The sequence below is a fragment of the Eleutherodactylus coqui genome, chromosome 5, assembly GCF_035609145.1.
Source record: "Eleutherodactylus coqui strain aEleCoq1 chromosome 5, aEleCoq1.hap1, whole genome shotgun sequence".
NCBI lineage: Eukaryota > Metazoa > Chordata > Amphibia > Anura > Eleutherodactylidae > Eleutherodactylus > Eleutherodactylus coqui.
Window position 1 is genome coordinate 33,160,262 of NC_089841.1, and position 20,048 is coordinate 33,180,309.

The 20,048-nt window shown below is 47.4% G+C and overlaps 1 protein-coding gene and 1 pseudogene across 2 annotated transcripts in view; one reads left to right on the forward strand and one right to left on the reverse strand.

Moving 5' to 3' along the window:
- Positions 1-20,048, reverse strand: part of LOC136629139 (oocyte zinc finger protein XlCOF6-like) — a 913,937-nt gene that overhangs the window by 491,434 nt on the left and 402,455 nt on the right. The window lies entirely within an intron of this gene.
- The window catches only part of LOC136627169 (zinc finger protein 850-like), a 532,511-nt pseudogene that overhangs the window by 443,127 nt on the left and 69,336 nt on the right, over positions 1-20,048 (forward strand).

Consider the following 20,048-nt stretch of genomic DNA (forward strand, 5'->3'; position numbering starts at 1 on the left):
TAGAGCTATAGTGGAATACCAACTCCAACATGGGCGGCGAAGTGGGAGTCAGCCTCCTCAATTCTTTACAGAGGATTGGGCCTCGATGGCAGACATCTGCCAGGTCCTTGGAAACTTTGAGGAGTCCACCCTGATGGTGAGCGGTGATGCTGCAATCATTAGCGTCACCATTCCCCTGCTATGCCTCTTGAGAAGTTCCCTGCAAAGCATAAAGGCTGATGCTTTGCGGGCGGAAACGGAGGCGGGGGAAGGCAGTATGTTGCTGGATAGTCAGAGCACCCTCATGTCTATATCTCAGCGCGTGGAGGAGGAGGGGGAGGAGCCTGAGGAGGAAGAGACAGCTGGGCCCACTGCAGAGGGTGCCCATGCAGCTTGCCTCTCATCCATTCAGCATGTATGGCCTGAGGAGGAGTTGGATACTCAAAGTGATCGTCCTAGTGAGGACAGCCATATGTTGCGTCCAGGTACCCTGGCACACATGACTGACTTTATGTTAGCATGCCTTTCTCGTGACCCTCATGTTAGACGCATTCTGGCCACTACGGATTACTGGGTGTACACACTGCTTGACCCACGGTATAAGGAGAACCTTTCCACTCTCATTCCCGAAGAGGAAAGGGGTTTGAGAGTGATGCAATACCACAGGGCCCTGGTGGACAAACTGATGGTAAACTTCCCATCTGACAGCACTACGTGGCCCTCGGAACTGGCAGAAGGCGCAGTTCCGAGGGCCACGTAGAAGGGGAGGCGCAGAGATCAGGCAGCATGTTCAGCGCAGGCAGGGGAACACTCTCCAAGGCCTTTGCCAGCTTTATGGCTCCCCAGCAAGACTGTCTCACACCTCCCCAGTCCAGGCTGAGTCAGAGGGAGCACTGTAAGAAGATGGTGAGGGAGAACGCAGTCGATCGTACCACCGTCCTCCGTGACGCCTCTGCTCCGTACACCTACTGGGTTTCAAAGCTGGACACGTGGCCCGAACTCGCGCTGTATGCCCTGGAGGTGTTGGCATGCCCTGCGGCTAGCGTCTTGTCAGAGAGGGTGTTTAGTGCAGCTGGGGGAAATCATCACGGACAAGCGTACCCACCTGTCAACTGACAGTGCCGACAGGCTTACACTCATAAAGATGAACAAAGCCTGGATTTCCCCAGACTTCTCTTCTCCACCAGCGGACAGCAGCGCTACCTAAAGAACTTTGTCAATCTGTGTATGGTATTCGTCCTCCTCTGGCTCCTCCTCCTGAAACCTCTCGTAATCACTGCGAATGGGCAATTTTTCTGTGGGCCAAAAGGCTCATATAACTTTTCTAAATAATATTTATCTGTTTCAATTCTCATTAAAGCATTGAAACTTCCACCTGAACCAATTTTTATTTTGACTGGGCTGCCTCCAGGCCTAGTTAAAAATTAAGCCACAGTACGCTAAGCGATTAATGGGTTTCACCTGCCCTCTGGGTTGTGCATGGGCAATTTGTCTGGGGTACATTTGTACTGTCGGTACAACAATTTTTCTGGCCCTCGCCTACAATGTAATCCAAGTAATTTTTATGGGCTTCGCCTGCACTCATGGTACACCACTGTGTCTGGGGTTGGCCTACACTTTTGCTACAGAAATGTAACTCTGTTCTGCCTACCTATACTTCTGCCACAGTAATGCTACAGGGGTCTGACTATACTTCAGCAACAGAAATGTTACTTCGGTCTGCCGATACTTCTGCTCCTGAAATGTTACCTTGGTTGGTGTATACTGTTACTACTGTAATTTTTCTAATACTGGGCTCTGCCCATAATGCTTCAACGGAAAAGTTACTGGGGCATGTCTATACTGCTATAACAGAAATGTAACTAATACTGGGCTCTGCCCATACTGCTTCTACGTTACTGTTGCTGGGGCCTGACTATACTCCTACTGCTGAAATCTTACCAATACTACGCTCTCCCTACACTGCTGCCAGGGAAATGTGAATCTGCTGCTTTGTCTCTACTCCTTCTACGTTGCTGTTGCTGGGGCCTGTCTATACTCCTACTACTGAAATCTTGCCAATACTACGCTCTCCCTACACTGCTGCCAGGGAAATGTGAATCTGCTGCTTTGCCCATACTGCTTCTACGTTACTGTTACTGGGGTCTGTCTATACTGATACTACTGAAATGTTACTGGGGTCTGTGTATATTGCTGCAAATGAAATGTTAGTGGGGTCTGTCCTCACTGCTGCCAATGAAATGTTACAGGGGTTTGTGCATACTCTTACCGCTGAAATGTTACTAATTCTCGGCTCTGCCTATACTGCTGCTACTGCAATGTTACAGGGTAGTGGAAACGGAGGCTTCCCAAAGACATGATGGTGGCGAGGCCACGCTACTAGGTTCCACAGGCGCGACAACTTTTCAGCGACGCGGTCACTGGGAAGGTGCATATAACCACGGACACGGGGACAGGGCACGTACTGCCTCAAAAACCTTCCCGTCCTCCTCCTCCAACTATGAAAACATTCTCGGCCGAAGCCCACCTGCATTTAATCTGATGTTAGCTCTGCTGTCCAGAGCACTGCAATGGGATATATTTATGTACCGCCGGTGGCTTCCTGGGACCCTCCCATGCTGTCGGTCCACACGGACTTCACAATAGGGAGTTGTACCTGCCTGTGTCTACTTATAAAAAACCCCAGTCTGACTGGGGCATGCCGTGTGGGCCGAAGCCCACCTGCATTTAATCTGACGTTAGCTCTGCTGTCCAGGGCACTGCAATGGGATATATTTATGTACCGCCGGTGGGTTCCAGGGAGCCACCCATGCTGTGGGTGCACACGGAATTCCCATTGCGGAGTTGTACCTGCCTGTGACTATTTATAAAAAAACCCCGGTCAGACTGGGACATGCAGTGTGGGCCGAAGCCCACCTGTATTTAATCTGATGTTAGCTCTGGGGCACTGCATTGGGACAAACTACAGGAGCAATACAGCGCTAATGAGACATTCACAGCTACGCTAGCATAGGAGTCCGCTGTAGGCCCTCGATTGCTGAGGGTTGGTGCAGAGGCCTATGTCCTTGGTGCAGTGAAAGTCCGCTTCCTGCCTAGGATTGCTGAAGCTGTGGGCCGAGGCCTATGTCGTGGGCGCGGTGCAAGTCTGCCATGTTTGGCCGCTCAGATCAATTTTTTGTTCATGTCTTGGGCTTCCTAGGACCCCCCTATGCTGTTGGTGCAAACTTAGTTCCCATCGCGGTGTTTGACCTGTCTGGCACAAAGACACTGACTGACTTGGGTAGGGGGCAGAGCGCTGACGGTTTTCCCCTTGCAGTGTGGATTGAGCTATGCGACACCTTGACAGAATGAATACTGTGTGGCATATGGATTCCCCATTGTTATGCCCACGTTTGCAGCTCCTGATGGAGGTGGCACAGGATTGGATGTCTCACTGCTTCTGTACAGCATTGTGGGCTATCGCCCCGCCCCTTTTAAAGAGGGTCGCTGCCTGGCCCTGCCAACCCTCTGCAGTGTGTGCCTCCGGTTTCTCCTCATGGCTGATGCACTTATAAATAGACATGAGGGTGGTGTGGTTATGGGGTCAGCGTGTGGCATGAGGGCAGCTGAAGGCTGCGCAGGGACACTTTGGTGTGCGCTGTGGACACTGGGTCGTGCGGGGGGGGGGGGGGGGTTGGGCAGCATGTAACCCAGGAGAAGAGGCACGGGGTGTGTCCCGCAGGCAGTAATTGTGCTTGGTTGGAGGTAGTGTGGTGCTCAGCTAAGGTGTGCCTTGCTAATGAGGGTTTGTCCGAAGTAAAAATTGGTAGGGGGGGGCCCACTCTTGCCGCTATTGTGGCTGAATAGTGGGACCTGGGAACCTGAAATGCAGCTTTGCATGTTGCCCCTCGCCTGCCCTATCCGTTTGTGTCGTTTCCAGCACTTTCTTAGGTTTTGCAGATTTTCACCAATGAAAACCTTAGCGAGCATCGGTGATATACAAAAATGCTCGAGTCGCCCATTGACTTCAATGGGGTTCGTTACTCGAAACGAACCCTCGAGCATCGCAGAAAGTTCGACTCGAGCAACGAGCACCCGAGCATTTTGGTGCTCGCTCATCTCTAATCATAACCTTGAGAACCATTATATACACTAGCTGTGACAATAGAGAGACAGAAAATCATCTTGGATTTCATATTGATATGATAAAGTAATTTTTTTTGTTCTTGGGTCATCGATTCAATATCCCTTTGTGTCACCATTTGGGGGCAAGGGATGGTTATTTAACCAACAATAGATGACTTTTTTTGAAAACACCCACTGTCTGTTTGTCCAGGTCTAAGGCTATTGTTAATTAGTACATTAAAAGTTATATTTTAGGAATAATAATATAATAATAATAATCTTTATTTGTATAGCGCCAACTTATTCCGCAGCGCTTAGGAAGGAAGTATTCATCCAGTGAAGTACTTAAAGAGGAAAAATACAACACAGATTATGTGTATAAATATTTTACATCATTGGAGCAAATGTTTGTAGGATAATATAAGTAATAATGACAATAATATCAGAAAAAGGACATAAATAATGGTAATAATGACAATCTAAACCTAGTATAAGTACTAGAGATGAGCGAGCACGCTCGGTTAAGGCAGTTACTCGAGCGAGCATCGCTCTTCTCAAGTAACTGCATACTCGTCCGAGAAAATTCGGGGGGGCTGTGGGGGAAGTGGGGTGCAGAGTGAGAGAGATCTGTGTGCTTTGAGACGTTGTCCTGCTGCATGACCCGCATTCTCTGAGATTCAGCTCACAGACAAATCTTCTCATATTTTCATTTAGATTTGGCTGATACAATTCAGAGTTCATTGCTCCATCAATGATGTTGAGTTGTTGGGCCGAGATGCAGCAAAGCAGGCCCAAACCATGATACTACTACCACCGAGTGTCACAGTATGGCAGTAATGCAGTGTTTTTCTTTCTGCAAACATAGCGCTTCTCATTTAAGCCAAAAAGCTCTATTATGGTCTAATTTGTTCACAAAACATTGTCCCAATAGCCTCCTAGCTTGTCCGGGTCATTTTTAGCAAACTGCAGACAGGCAGCAATGTTCTTTTTGGAGAGCAGCAACTTTCTCCTTGCAGCCCTGCCATGCACACCATTGTTGTTCAGTGTCCTCCTGATGGTGAACTCATGAACATTAGCTAATGTAAGAAAGGCCTTTAGTTGCTTAGCTTAAAGGTTTCCTTGAGTTCTTTTGTGAGCTCACGGACTATTATGTGCCCTGCTCTTTTTGTGATCCTTGTTGGTCGACCACTCCTGGGGAGGGGGTAATCATGGTCTTGAATTTCCTTCATTTGTAGACCATCTGTCTGACTGTAGATTGGTAGAGTCCAAACTCTGTAGAGCTGCATTTCTTATCTTTGAGAGTTCCCGCGGAACACATCAAGCCAAGTTTCTCGGCCCAATATTGTGCTCGCCTGTGAATATATAGCCTAATTGTTGACAACCATATGTAGTTTTTATGAATGTATGCAGCTAAGAAATAACATACACAGATTTTGAAAAGCACGTGGTTTTATTTGCAGTTGAAACCGCAACAAAAAACGGCATGCTTGAAAACAGCCGAAGGCCTCATTTACATGAGCGTGTGCGATTTCATGGTGCCCGTAATTTTCACTCTCCTCTACATAACATCAAAAATCTAGCTCAGCAGTCAGGATGAGATAAGGGGGCAGGCGGGGCAGGCGGCTGAATCACTGAGGGGTCCATCCATGTGCCCAGCCCCTTTACTGACTGCAGCTTAAAAAGAGTAAATGTATATTGTGGATGTGTATGTAATATATGTGTCTATAATGTACACTGACATGCCAAATATGGCATGCACTTTATAAATAGATGATGAAGTGGCGCTGCCTCGGGGGGCAGCTTGGGAACACTGTATAAGTTGTGGGGTGTTATCTTGTGAGGTTGAACATTGGCCAGCCTGCTCATGCCAAGGCAACATGTTCACAGTTCGTACGTGGCATGATAGCGGGTGCAAGACGGATGAGACATTCAATTTCAAAGTTATGCCTGTATTTAATATTCCTCGATCCACAGTGTCATGTGTTCTGGGAAATCCTCATAATAGGCATTACCAGCCACAGTGGACAACGTAGTAGATGTCCATGGGTGCTTAATGATCACGACCGGCAGCATATGGCTAGAATCATCTGTGTGAACAGACAAGCGATTCTGCCAAAAATCACATCCACCTTCAATGCAGGAAGACCACACTCATATCCTGCAAGTCAGTGCAGCGATCTTCAGCTTCCATGGGATATGAAGCAGAAAACCACCAAAGCGCCTTTACTAAAGGGCAAGTAGCAGAAATGCAGTCCTAGGCTCTCGCTCATGACCTGAAGGTTTTGAGTTTAATCCACTCTTGGTTCAGATAGCAGCTCAAGGTCGACTCAGCCTTTCTTCCAAGGTCGGTAAAATGAGTTCCCAGCTTGGTGGGGAGTCATAAATTACTTGAAAGTGCTGCAGAATATGTCGGGGCTTTACAAATAACAAGATTGAGTATTATCATTTTCTATAATATAATATGAAGCTGAGCGTGCGCAGTGAAATGTCTTCCCTGAGATGCACCCTTACTGCACATGCTCGGCACATCAATAGACTTCTATGGGCCCACTGGCCTTGCGCCAGCTGACATCTTTATTTCACTCTTATAACATTCAGTTCAACAACAATATTTGTCAAGCAAATCTAAATGAATTTGTTGGGAAAGATTCCGTTAAGTGGAAACACTGCAAGCAGGGCGAGATAAAGGCTGCCGACACTACGGGGCAGTTTAGTTATGATTTCCCGTCATGACAATTATCGTGCCCTGCCTTCTTTCTCTCTTTTGGCGATAAATCTGCAGCCAGATCATACCTCCCAACATGTGAAAATGGAATAGAGGTGAAACCCTTGCTGTATACATAGTGTGCCATGGCAAATTATTTTAGGCCATGCTCTTTGTATCCACTCACAGTATTAGTGCCCCCCAGTGACCCCCTCACAGTATTAGTGTCCCTCAGTGACCCCCCCCCCCCCCCGAGGATCAATTTTTTTTCTAAATACTAGATACCCACTGTACACAGTGAAAGTGATTGCAGTTGTTTTAGGACATTTTCACACAGCTGAGAAAATTGCGTGAGATTTGTGCGTTTGCGAGACACACAAATCTCACACTTATATGAACTCCATTCTTTTTTTTCGCCACATTGCATCGCGGGGGAAAATTGTGGCATGTCCTATGTTTTAGCATGCCCTCACTTTGCATCGTCCATTGTTTTTAAAGGGATTGGTGGCAGCATCACACAACATGCTAAATGTGTGCGAGTCATTGTGAGGTCTATGATTGAAAATAATGGGAGACACTCTGTGATCCTCCACCATGGCTATCAGCCACAGAGGAAGATCATTACTTCCCTGAAGTGATACTAGGTGGTTTTGACGAAAACGCCTCACATTTGCGGCAAAATTGCATGTTGGTGAGCCTTAATCCAGTAAATACAGTTGGTGTCTGTTAGGTCTGTTGTTTTTATTGCACAGATATTAGTGGATCCACTGGACCAACCCATCAAGGCTGAAGACAGTCCTGGAGTGGTTGGTAGTTGACTCCTCAGATAGGCGGACTATAGACAGGAATACAGAACCAACCAGAGACAGGAATACAGACAGAATTGGGTAGGCATATACAGAACTCAGAACACAGACAGGGGCCACATACTCGTGGACAGACAGAGGCATGACAGACGCCAGACACCCAAAAAACTCACCAACATTTCCGCATGATTAACCAGATGGAATAGCTATAAAAGTACAAGGAATTAGTTCATGAATTGGTCAAGTCACTTAAGCCGCAAGCCCACTTCATGGCTCCTCGTCTCGCGGTCCTTACACTAGCAAGACAACTGTCTCCTAACTGAAGGAAGCATGGCGAGGCCCTACCTGTAAGGGAAGTGATTGCCTTGATAAAGGCGGCCTCACACTGGAACCTCAGTCCTGATTATTTCTGAAAGGGTTAAAACTAGGGAAGAGCAGAGGGGGAAGTGAGAGAGATATCTCTCTCCCCCCCCCTCTCGAGCACGCTCAGAGGAGAAGGCAGTTACTCGAGATGAGCGAGGCTCGCTCGAGTAACTCACCTTACCGAACGTGCTTGCTCATCTCTAGTTAAAACCAGAACCAGATGAGCTGACATGCAGACAGAACCGACAGCAGTCAAAATACAAGACAGAGCAGAGGCAAACTGACAGAAACTGATCGTGAGTGCAAACTGACATAAAACTGACAGTAAATAAATGTGACTGCAGATGCAACTTGCAGGAAGCCTAATGCAAACAGTTGGTCAGGAAAATACCCCATTCAGAGAGGCCAACAGGACACAGTTCAGACAGAAACCAGACTGCAAGAAAACATGATTGCTCACCAGGGGAACCAAATCACAGAGTGACTGGAAACCAGCCTCCTCTTGCAGAGGGCAGATATTTAACTGCAACCAGATAAGTGGTGATTGGCTGGCAGGAGAATACCACACCCAGCCAGCACAATCATGCCACACCTGTGGAAATCTGCTCTTAGAACCCATAGTACTACAGATCTCAGATATGCCACTTTCTGCCTTTATAGTTAATAATCCTGTCCTTTCTGCTCCTATAGGTAATACCACCTTTATTGGCCTTATAATTAATAATGTTGCCTTTTCTACTGCTGTAAATAATAAAGCCCTTTTAATGCGCATTTTGCTGGTGGAAATAAAATTGCATACTTGCCTGCTTTGCTCCCCTATCCATTCAGAACTGCTCTTCTTCCTTTTGGGTAGTGCAGGTACATTCTGTCACATGACTGCTGTGGCCAATTCCTGGTCCCAGAGTCTGAGATCCGAGAGTGTCCAGCACTGGTCATGTGTATCAGTATGTACACATACCCAGACATAGGAGGGAGCAGTCTGGAGCGGCTTGAGGAATAAAAATGAGTATGTAGATTTTTGTGGAAGCCCTGTTACCAACAGATAAAAAATGGCATAACAGCTGCTCACCAATTCTGGCAAACTAATGAAAACCAGTGTTGAGGGCCTTCCTCAGTCCCCTAGAGAGCAGGTAGTTGGGCACTAGCCTAAAAAGCAGAGATCGTGGGGCCAAAACCAGTGTTCCGATTCTTCTAAAGATAATTCTGATCTGGTTGTAAAGGTGAAACAAAGAGTTGATTACACAGTGGATGTGCTGTCTCTATATTAATATCTCCTCAATGTTTCCCCTTATTTACTCAAAAAAAAAGATGATTTTATATTGTATTTTTTGTGGATTTTACATTTTCTCACCTTCTTTTGACTCAGGTCCCTAAAACACAGCAACCTCCATTATTTTCTATATAAAAGAATTATTGCAATTGACTCATCAAGGATGGAGAAGGACAGGAACAAGATGGCAGAGAGTATAATAAATCTCAACCTAGAGATACTCTTCCAGCTTACTAGAGAGGTGAGCGATTCTGATGATGTCACATTACATCATTATCTATGGTAATAACAGGTTATATCACTGGAGAGCGGAGAGATTCTAATAATGTCACATTACATCATTGTAGAGAATGTGAACAGCCCTAGTATACAACTGGCTAAATAAGCATAATTTCTTAAAAAATTGCCTAATGGTTATACCCTCCCAAAAGAGAATGATATAATATTATATACTTTGTTGACATGTAAGTACTTAAACAGACAAAGGCATTAAAAAATTGAGGCACAGGTGGCTGAACTAAATCCTTAACGAGTCTATTGATGAACTAAATATATATTGCTAGGCACTAATTTATTCACCCGACATGCAATGTTTGAGGAGCTGACATAACTGTTGGAAACCAATATTGAGATGCACAGGGAGTTCGTTAATAGAGGTGCTTTAAAAGTAGACCTATCCCTATCTTCCAGTAAACTGATATGCTGATTATGCATCAATCACAGTTGTGACCCAGGCTAAAGATGTGAGAGAGGTCTCTGTAGACCACAATGGATGGCCTCAATGCCTAGCTATTAGAGATGAGCGAACGTACTCGGTAACGGCGATTTCGCAATCGAGCACCGCGATTTTCGAGTACTTCACTACTCGGGTGAAAAGTACTCGGGTGTGTTGTAGGGCGGGGGGTTGCAGAAGGGAGTGGGGGGTAGCAGCGGGGAACAGGGGGGAGCCCTCTCTCTCTCCCTCTCCCCCCCCCCCCCCCACTTCCCGCTGCAACCCCCCGCTCACCCACAGCGCCCCCGAGTACTTTTCACCCGAGTAGTGAAGTACTCGAAAATCGCGGTACTCGATTGCGAAATCGCCCTTACCGAGTACGTTCGCTCATCTCTACTAGCTATCTATAATCCTTTTTTGTATAGTTGAGCCATTTCTATACACAGTGTAAAAAACATGTAACACATGCCCTGCCAACATGTTTCACGCACCCAGGAGTTCAGGTAGGCTATAGGCAAGGCAGCGCTACAGTGACAGCTTTTTTATGTGGGAGAGGGTGGGATCATTAGGTTTCTAGCCAATGTGTGGCTATGTCTATGGAGGACCAAGGAGCAGTGGTTCTATCATGAATGACAGCTCAGAGGGAGTAATCTACCCAAAAGGATATAGTAACACTGTGTGTCCTATAGAGTGCGGGCGCATGAGCAGGCAAAACAGGGTGTGTGTGTGTCCTCTGCCAATGCACCTGCCACCACACAGACTCACTACCCCAAAAAAAAGAATGTGCCATTTATTAGATTTAAGAAAAATGGAAACCTGGACATCAAACTCCTTCGAGAGAGGAAAGATGGATTTTTCATCTACAAAATAAATGCCCTTTAGGTTTAAATGAAGATCTATCATCCTCAGCATTTATCTAATATGGTCCACTAAAACCTTTCTCTCAATCCTAGTTCACAAAATAATTTCCTGTATTCTATGTATTTCTAGGCTCTGATGGAATTTGCCCTTAGACAGCTTGTTGTATATGGATGGGATACATAATCAGGCACAAAATGTACACAATATTTCAAGAGATTGATTGATTGAAAGAATATAAATTAGGATATACTCTCTATAATCATACATGTAGGATCTATGTGATATATTATCCTCGATGAAATGAAAGAAGAGTGACCCTAAGTCTTCATATTGGCTACATACCAACCACTGTATTTAATTACAATCACTAACCGTCTAGGATACTTGAATATTGCTTTGGCATCCTACTATTGGTTGCCATCAGTTACATCATCTCCTCAAACACTGCATGCTGGGTGAATATATTAGTGGCTAAAGACTATTGCCCTCACAACTAGCAATAAATACTTAGTTCTTTTATGGACTCAGTTAGGATTTAGTTCAGCCATATATTCATCAATGTTAAAGTGTCTTTGTCTGTTTTGAGTACATATATGTCACTAAAGTATATCATTTTACATCATTCTCTTTTGAGCGGGTATAAACATTGGGCAACTTTTTGGAAATGTTACATTACATTATTATCTATGGTAATAACAGATGATGTCACTGGAGGGGAGAGATTCTGATGATGTCACATTACATCATTTTTATCTATGCTAATACCAGATGATGTCACTGGAGAGGTGATGGACTCTGGAAATGTCTGCAGTGATATTTATTCATGTCTCCCCATATACAGGATTACACAGTAGTGAAGAAGACCTCTAGCGATGGATGGGGAAGACCCCTGAGCCCAATCACGTGGCCCCCACCTCACCCCCTGATACATGAGGACATCAATGTACAAAAGATTCTAGAACTCAACAACAGGATGATTGAGCTGCTGACTGGAGAGGTGACGCTGCAGGGAATGCTGGGACATTATATAGTAAGAGTACTAGAGGCTTCTGGGTGATGACTGTATATTGTGTTGTCAGGTTCCTATAAGGTGTCAGGATGTCGCTGTCTATTTCTCCATGAAGGAGTGGGAGTATTTTGAAGGATACAAGGATCTGTACAAGGACGCCATGATGGAGACCCGCCAGACGCTCCCATCACCAGGTAATAGACAGGACTAAATACACGGGGACTTTATTATCTGTATGTAAAAAATGACTTCAGTGTCTGTCTGTGTTTCCTTCAGTTCCATCCAGTAGGAGAAGCCCACCAGAGAGATGTCCCCGTCCTCTTCTTCCACAGGACCATCAGGTAGATGGAGATGTTCCTCTGATCTTTAGAAGGATATGAAGCTCTTGTCTTTAGTCTTATTAGATGTCTTTTACTTGTGTGATGAGAGGGGTGGAGATGGCAGGATTACCGCTGACCAGAGACATTACATGTTGTCTGGATCTTCTCCCAGTTTTCAGGCGGTGGAGACTGCTGGTGGGAATAAGGAGCCAACAGGTTGGATTTATATCTATCTTCTCCTTTATTTCCCCCGAGACAAACAGCGGATGTGTCTGGTAGACGATGATCTCCTCCACTGAGACAACGTGCAGCGTGTCTAGCCATGCCAGATATACATGTGGATGAGGTTCCTGGCGGCTCATTGAGCCGCCATCTAATATCTATGTCCAGCTTCTAGACCTGCAGCTATGTGGCTCAGATAACTGCTTCTGTCTGATCATTTTTGGTAATTGTAACGATTGATGATCTTCTTTACATCACTTCTCCAACTGTCTGCTGATTTAAAATATTTATCTCACAGCTTTGGTATCCAGATAAAGATTTTACCGATATTGATGATACAGTGAGAATTGTGACGGTTAAGGAGGAGTTTGAAGAGGAGAGTCCTACAGGTAACTGCCCAGGTGAGTAGTAACCACTAAATACAGCAGAGAGTCACAGATTCTCCTCGGTCAGCGGCTGCTGATAGTTATGTAGATTTATAAGCTCTGGGATCTGTCAGTTTCCGCTGGATATTCCCCCATTCAGCTGAAGTACAAACTAAATGTGGATGAAATGTGATACCGTTATAGGTGATAACACACGATGGGCATTTATAATATGGGTGTAATTGTGGGCTCACCACATTTAATATAAATAAGCATACAGGCTTTTTCTTGCACTACACTTTGACCTCTTTGTCTGATCTTTGGTGAACGATTTTGGTGTCATTAGATTATCTGTATGTAAAAAATGACTTCAGTGTCTGTCTGTGTTTCCTTCAGTTCCATCCAGTAAGAGAAGCCCACCAGAGAGATGTCCCCTTCCTCTTCTTCCACAGGACAACCAGGTAGATGGAAATGTTCCTCTGATCTTTAGAAGGCTGTGAAGCTCTTGTCTTCAGTCTTATTAGATGTCTTCTACTTGTGTGATGAGGCCGGTTGAGATGGCAGGATTACCGCTGACCAGAGACATTACATGTTGTCAGGATCTTCTCCCAGTTTTCTGGTGGTGGAGACTGCTAGTGGGAATAAGGAGCCAACAGGTTGGATTTTTATCTATCTTCTCCTTTATTTCCCCCGAGACAAACAGCAGATGTGTCTGGTAGACGATGATCTCCTCCACTGAGACAACGTGCAGCGTGTCTAGCCATGCCAGACATACATGTGGATGAGGTTCCTGACGGCTCATTGAGCCGCCATCTAATATCTATGTCCAGCTTCTAGACCTGCAGCTATGTGGCTCAGATAACTGCTTCTGTCTGATCATTTTGGTAATTGTAACGATTGATGATCTTCTTTACATCACTTCTCCAACCGTCTGCTGATTTAAAATATTTATCTCACAGCTTTGGTATCCAGATAAAGATTTTACCGATATTGATGATACAGTGAGAATTGTGACGGTTAAGGAGGAGTTTGAAGAGGAGAGTCCTACAGGTAACTGCCCAAGTGAGTAGTAACCACTAAATGCAGCAGAGAGGAGTCACAGATTCTCCTCAGTCAGCGGCTGCAGATGGCTAAGTAGATTTATAAGCTCTGGGATCTGTCAGTTTCCTCTGTATATTCCCCCATTCAGCTGAAGTACAAACTAAATGTGGATGACATGTGATACCGTTATAGGTGATAACACACGATGGGCATTTATAATATGGGTGTAATTGTGGGCTCACCACATTTAATATAAATAAGCCTACAGGCTTTTTCTTGCACTACACTTTGACCCCTTTGTCTGATCTTTGGTGAACGATTTTGGTGTCATTAGATTAGTGACATCCCCATAGGTCCAGTAAAATCCCAAAATTGGAGATTGGTACAGCGAGTGACATGTGAGGACAGCCCAAACTTCCTATGTTAAGTCTATGGACGCGTGCCTGGGGACAGTGAACCGCTGCTAAGTGAGCGCGAGTGGCTGATACTGTATGACAGCAGCCGATACTGAATGACAGCGGCCAGTACTGATGGGGATCGGCCACTATTGAAGGGTAGCAGGGTGGCGCAGAAGGAACAGCAGGCGGCACAGAAAAGAGCAGTCGGCGCTGAAGAAGAGCAGGTGATGCTACAGTGGAGTGAGCGGTGCTGAAGGGACAGCTGCCAGCACTAAAGCGACGGCAGGGCAATGCTGAAGGAGAGGGGCGGTGCTGAAGGGACAGCAGGAGGTGCTGAAAGAGAGGGGTACTGCTAAAGGGACAGCAGGGCGATGCTTAAGGAGAGGGGCAGTGCTGAAGATACAATTCAGTTAAAAAATCCCAACTCCACAACCGCTATGATCGGCCAAGCAGTGCTGGATGAACCAATCAATGCAGCCCCAGATGACCCAATCTCAGTGGTCGTGGAGGCGAGAGTTATGAACCTCTGTAACCAGGAAGTGATTTTCAAAATACAAAAGTCCTCCTGTAACTATGCGAAAGGAAACATTACAAATGGGAATGTAATAAACAGTTCATAAAATATTCACAAGTATTTTTCTTATCATTTTATGTTCGCTTAGCGAACATCGGGTCAACTTAGTCATAATAATGACAAGATTATCTTATGTATTGTATTCATTATTTAGAAGAAAAAAAGTTTGGAAATAGAAAATCTGAGTGTAAAATCCATCTGTAGTGCGGATATAAAATATATCTATGTGAGCGAGGCCGACTCCTTCATCGTTTGCTGTCAGTACTATTGAGAGAAGAGAATCTTCTCAGTTTTACAACTAAGGAACCATTAGTGTCAGAACCAGCAATTCTCGGGGGCCCCGTGCCCACACCACCGGTCCTGCCACCCGGGTTACAGGAGTGCGGCGTAGGGGAGCCCCGGTTCTTGTGATCTCCCCGGGCCGCTGTCAGACTGGTCGCCGCCGGGTTGCTAGGGAGGCAGCAGGTGCTTCTCTAGGCACTTGACTACCAGGCTGGCTTCCCTAGTAACTGTCTGTGCTGCAGACTGGGGGTGTGTCCCCAGCACCTCCCTGATTAGCCCTGCTGCTGTCAGGCTCCCCGCCCCAATCGGCTTCTGGGGCGGGAGCGCTGACAGCATTTAAAAAGGTGTGTTTTCCTTTCAGCCCTTGCCAGTGTTAGTTTGGTCTTCCAGCTGCACCCGCGTATTCTTTTGACTCCTGTTTGTGACCCCGGCTTTCCTGACCTCTGCTTTTGGACCTTGACTACGTTTTTGCCTGACCCCCCTGTACTGCGTACCCTCCTGTTGCCGACCCGGATTGTCTGACCATTCTACCGTTGTTTGTCTTCAGTGTCTGTTTGTCTTCCCGTGTCCCGCTTCCCTAGTGAGGGTAGGGACCGCCGCCCAGTTGTCGCCCTGGGGGTTAGCCCAGGGGGGCAAGTAGGCAGGGACAGGGGTTGCGGGATATCTCAGGGACCCCCATATCCCGGACACTGTCCTGACAGTAACACTGGCCGAACGAAGGTCAGACCCTTGCATCCGCCCGGCAACTCTGAACCCCTCGATGGAGGCCATGGCAACTTTAGCGAACCAGGTCCAGTTCCTTACGAACCTTGCCCAGGACCTAACAGCCCGCTTGCAGCGACAGGAACAAGCGGCAGCTGCAGGTCCCATGCAGCCCCCTTCCGCTCCAGGAACAATGACAGAACCTCGAGCCACGCTTCCGGATTGTTTCTCCGGAGAGAGAAGTCAGTTTTTCGCATTTAGAGAGAGCTGCAAGCTCTACTTTGATCTCCGCCCCCACTCCTCTGGTACTGAATACCAGAAAGTGGGAATTGTAATTACCCGCCTGAGGGGAGAGCCCCAAAATTGGGCTTTCTCATTACCTGCTGGCTCTCCCGCCCGACTATCCCTTGACGCCTTTTTTTCCGCCTTGGGTCAAATTTATGACGAACCCGACCGTGCCGGCTACGCAGTCTCCAAGCTTCTGGCCCTGCGCCAGGGTTGCAAGATGGCGGAGGACTACTGTTCCCAATTCCGCCAGCACTGTACAGAATCCGGGTGGAATGATGCCGCCCTAAAAGACCTATTTTTGACCGGTCTGTCTGAGGGTCTTAAGGACCTACTCGTGGCCCACCCGGAGCCAAGAACCCTGGAGCAAGCCATGTCGCTGGCTATTCGGGCTGACCGACGTTTGAGGGCCAGACACGCCGCTCGGACCACTCCACTCCCCACGCCCACTTCTTCTACTGACCCGACTTTTCCACCTCCCACCACCGAGGCCATGGAGCTGGGAGCCATGAACCCCAAGCAACGACGGGAAAATCGCCTGAAGAAGAACCTCTGCTTCTACTGTGGGGAGCCGGGTCACCGCATTGCAACCTGCGCCAAGAAGCCATGGCAGGGGAAACGTCCGCTCCTAGGCAGTTGTCCGGAGGACTGTCTAGGAGCCAAGGTACTCCCTGTGTTGTCCAAAATGTTATTGCCTTGCACCCTAGAATTCCATTCTTTCCACCGTACTGGGCAAGCCTTCGTTGATTCTGGGGCTGCTGCTAATTTCGTTAACTTTAATTTCGTTGCTCAACTGTCCGGGGTTCTGTTACGTTTAGAGACTCCGATTCTTGTTTCAGGAGTGGACTCCACTCCACTGCAAGCAGGGGTAGTTAATCTGGTTACCCCTGAGGTAAGGTTTACTATAGGAGCCCTACATGTTGAAACCTGCACATTTCTGGTGATGAGAGATTTGTCTGTGGACGTCGTCCTAGGTCTCCCCTGGCTCCGGGAGCACAACCCGGTAGTAAATTGGGACACGTTGGAACTGGTAGAGTGGGGTCCCCGCTGTGCCAACCACCTATGTCCGGTGGAGGTGGGGATCTCCACCTGCGAGGGGATTCCCCTACCAGATTACCTCTCCGAGTTCTCGGATGTCTTCTCCAAGCAATTATCTGAAGCCCTGCCCCCTCATAGGGAATGGGACTGTAAAATCGATTTGATTCCTGGGGCCAAACTTCCTAAGGGCCGCATTTATAATGTTACGGTTCCAGAGAGAGAATCCATGAGGGACTATATCCAGGACAGCTTGGCCAAGGGGCACATCCGGCCCTCAGAATCCCCGGTGGGTGCCGGGTTTTTCTTCGTCGAGAAAAAGGATGGGGGTCTCCGGCCCTGTATTGACTATAGAGAGCTAAATAAGATCACAGTCAGAAACCAGTATGCCCTTCCGCTCATTCCTGACCTCCTCAACCAGGTCGCTGGTGCCCAATGGTTTTCTAAACTTGATCTCAGGGGGGCATACAACCTCATTCGCATTCGGGAGGGGGATGAGTGGAAAACTGCCTTCAATACGCCTCTCGGTCATTTTGAATACCTAGTAATGCCTTTTGGCTTGTGTAACGCCCCCGCCATTTTTCAGGGGTACATGAATTCTGTGTTTCAGGATATCATGGGGGTGTTTGTCGTTGTATATCTAGACGACATTCTGATTTTTTCCTCCGACTTGCCGAGTCACCGTACTCATGTTCAAACCGTGCTAGCTCGACTCAGACATAACAAGCTGTTTGCTAAGCTCGAGAAATGTGTTTTTGGGGTACAAAAGATATCATTCTTGGGGTATATCATCACGCCATGCGACTTCCAGATGGATCCTGGGAAGGTGAAAGCCATCACGGAGTGGGCCCGGCCAGGTACCTTGAAAGCTCTTCAACGCTTCCTCGGCTTCGCCAATTACTATCGCAAGTTCATCAAAGACTTCTCCGTGGTGGCTAAACCTCTAACGGACCTCACCAGAAAGGGAGCAGATGTGAGTACCTGGTCTTCTGAGGCTCTGAGGGCCTTCGATAACCTAAAGGCGGCGTTCTCTTCAGCGCCTGTCCTGGTACAACCGGATCTGTCCTGCCCATTTGTGGTGGAGGTAGATGCCTCAGAGTTTGGTGTGGGAGCGGTACTGTCCCAAGGGCCCTCCACACTCACTAACCTTAGACCGTGTGCCTATTTTTCTAGAAAGTTCTCTTCCACTGAACGGAACTACGATATAGGCAACCGGGAATTGCTGGCTATTAAGTGGGCTTTTGAGGAGTGGAGGCATTTTTTGGAAGGAGCTCGTCACCAGATCACGGTACTCACAGACCATAAAAACCTCACCTATTTAGATTCCGCTAAGAGGGTAAATGCTCGGCAAGCCCGCTGGGCCTTGTTTTTCTCTCGGTTCAATTTTGTTGTTACCTATAGACCCGGTTCTAAAAATGTCAAGGCAGACGCCCTGTCTAGGAGTTTTGGTTCTCCGGAACCTTCCGAGTCTGAGCCTGAGAGCATTCTCTCTCCTGGAGTGGTCCTCGCTGCTGTCTCCTCCGACCTTTCACCTCTCATACACGCTGCTCAACAATCCGCCCCTGAAGCCCTTCCGGAAGGCAAATTTTTTGTTCCGTTGTCACTGAGATTGAAAGTGTTAGAGGAGACACATGCTTCAGTCCTAGCTGGACACCCCGGTATCAGGGGTACACTAGAGTTAGTATCCAGACTCTATTGGTGGCCGCACATGGCCAGGGATGTACGGTTATTTGTGTCCGCGTGCCCGGTTTGCGCAAGGGGGAAGAATCTCAGGAGACGTCCTGAGGGTCCTCTTCTTCCCTTGCCCATTCCGTCCAGGCCATGGTCCCATTTGTCCATGGATTTTATTACTGATCTGCCATCCTCGCTGGGGAATACGGTCATTTGGGTCATAGTTGACCGTTTTTCTAAAATGTCACATTTCGTTCCGCTTTGCAAGTTACCTAACGCCAAACTTCTGTCTGAAATGTTCATCAAGGAGATTGTTCGGCTACATGGGATCCCCGAGGATATTGTGTCAGATAGAGGGGTACAGTTCGTCGCTCGCTTCTGGCGAGCTTTTTGTAAAAACCTAAATGTCAATTTGTCTTTTTCCTCCGCCTTCCATCCCGAGAGTAACGGACAAACAGAACGGATGAATCAAGAACTTATCCAGTACCTGCGACTTTTTGTCTCTGATAACCAGTTTCAGTGGGCCAACTACCTGCCTCTCGCCGAATTTGCTATTAACAACCATGTTAACTCGTCATCTCAAGTGTCACCTTTTTTTTGTAACTATGGGTTCCATCCCCGATTCTCGCTTTCTACTCCCCTTGTCTCGAACAATCCGGCCGCTGACATATCCTCTGAGGAACTGTGCACAGTTTGGGCCCAGGTTCGTAAGAACCTTCAGGGCTCCCAAGAGAAGCTACGTAAATACTCTGAGAAAAGATGTACTATCTCGGCACCTTTTGTGGTCGGGGAGCAGGTTTTATTGTCATCCAAAAATCTGAGACTTAAGGTTCCCTCCCTGAAACTTGCTCCTCGGTTCATTGGCCCATTTACTGTGTCGCAGGTTATCAACCCGATGTCATATAAGTTGTCACTTCCGGACTCCTGGAAGGTCCACAAGGTTTTTCATAAAAGCTTGCTTAAAAAATACGTGACTCCAGTTCTACCCACCCAGAACCCGCCCCCTCCTTCTTTGGTACAGGGGGAACTGGAGTATGAAGTAGAAAGGCTTGTTGACGCCCGACGGGTTAGAGGTGTACTGCAGTACCTGGTCCACTGGAGTGGATTTGGCCCTGAGGATAGGACGTGGGTCCCTGCCAGGGACGTTCATGCCCCACGCCTAGTCCGATCATTCCACAGGGCCTTCCCGCTCAAGCCCGCTCCTGGCCATGGGGGTCCGGTGTCCCCCCGTAGAAGGGGGGGTACTGTCAGAACCAGCAATTCTCGGGGGCCCCGTGCCCACACCACCGGTCCTGCCACCCGGGTTACAGGAGTGCGGCGTAGGGGAGCCCCGGTTCTTGTGATC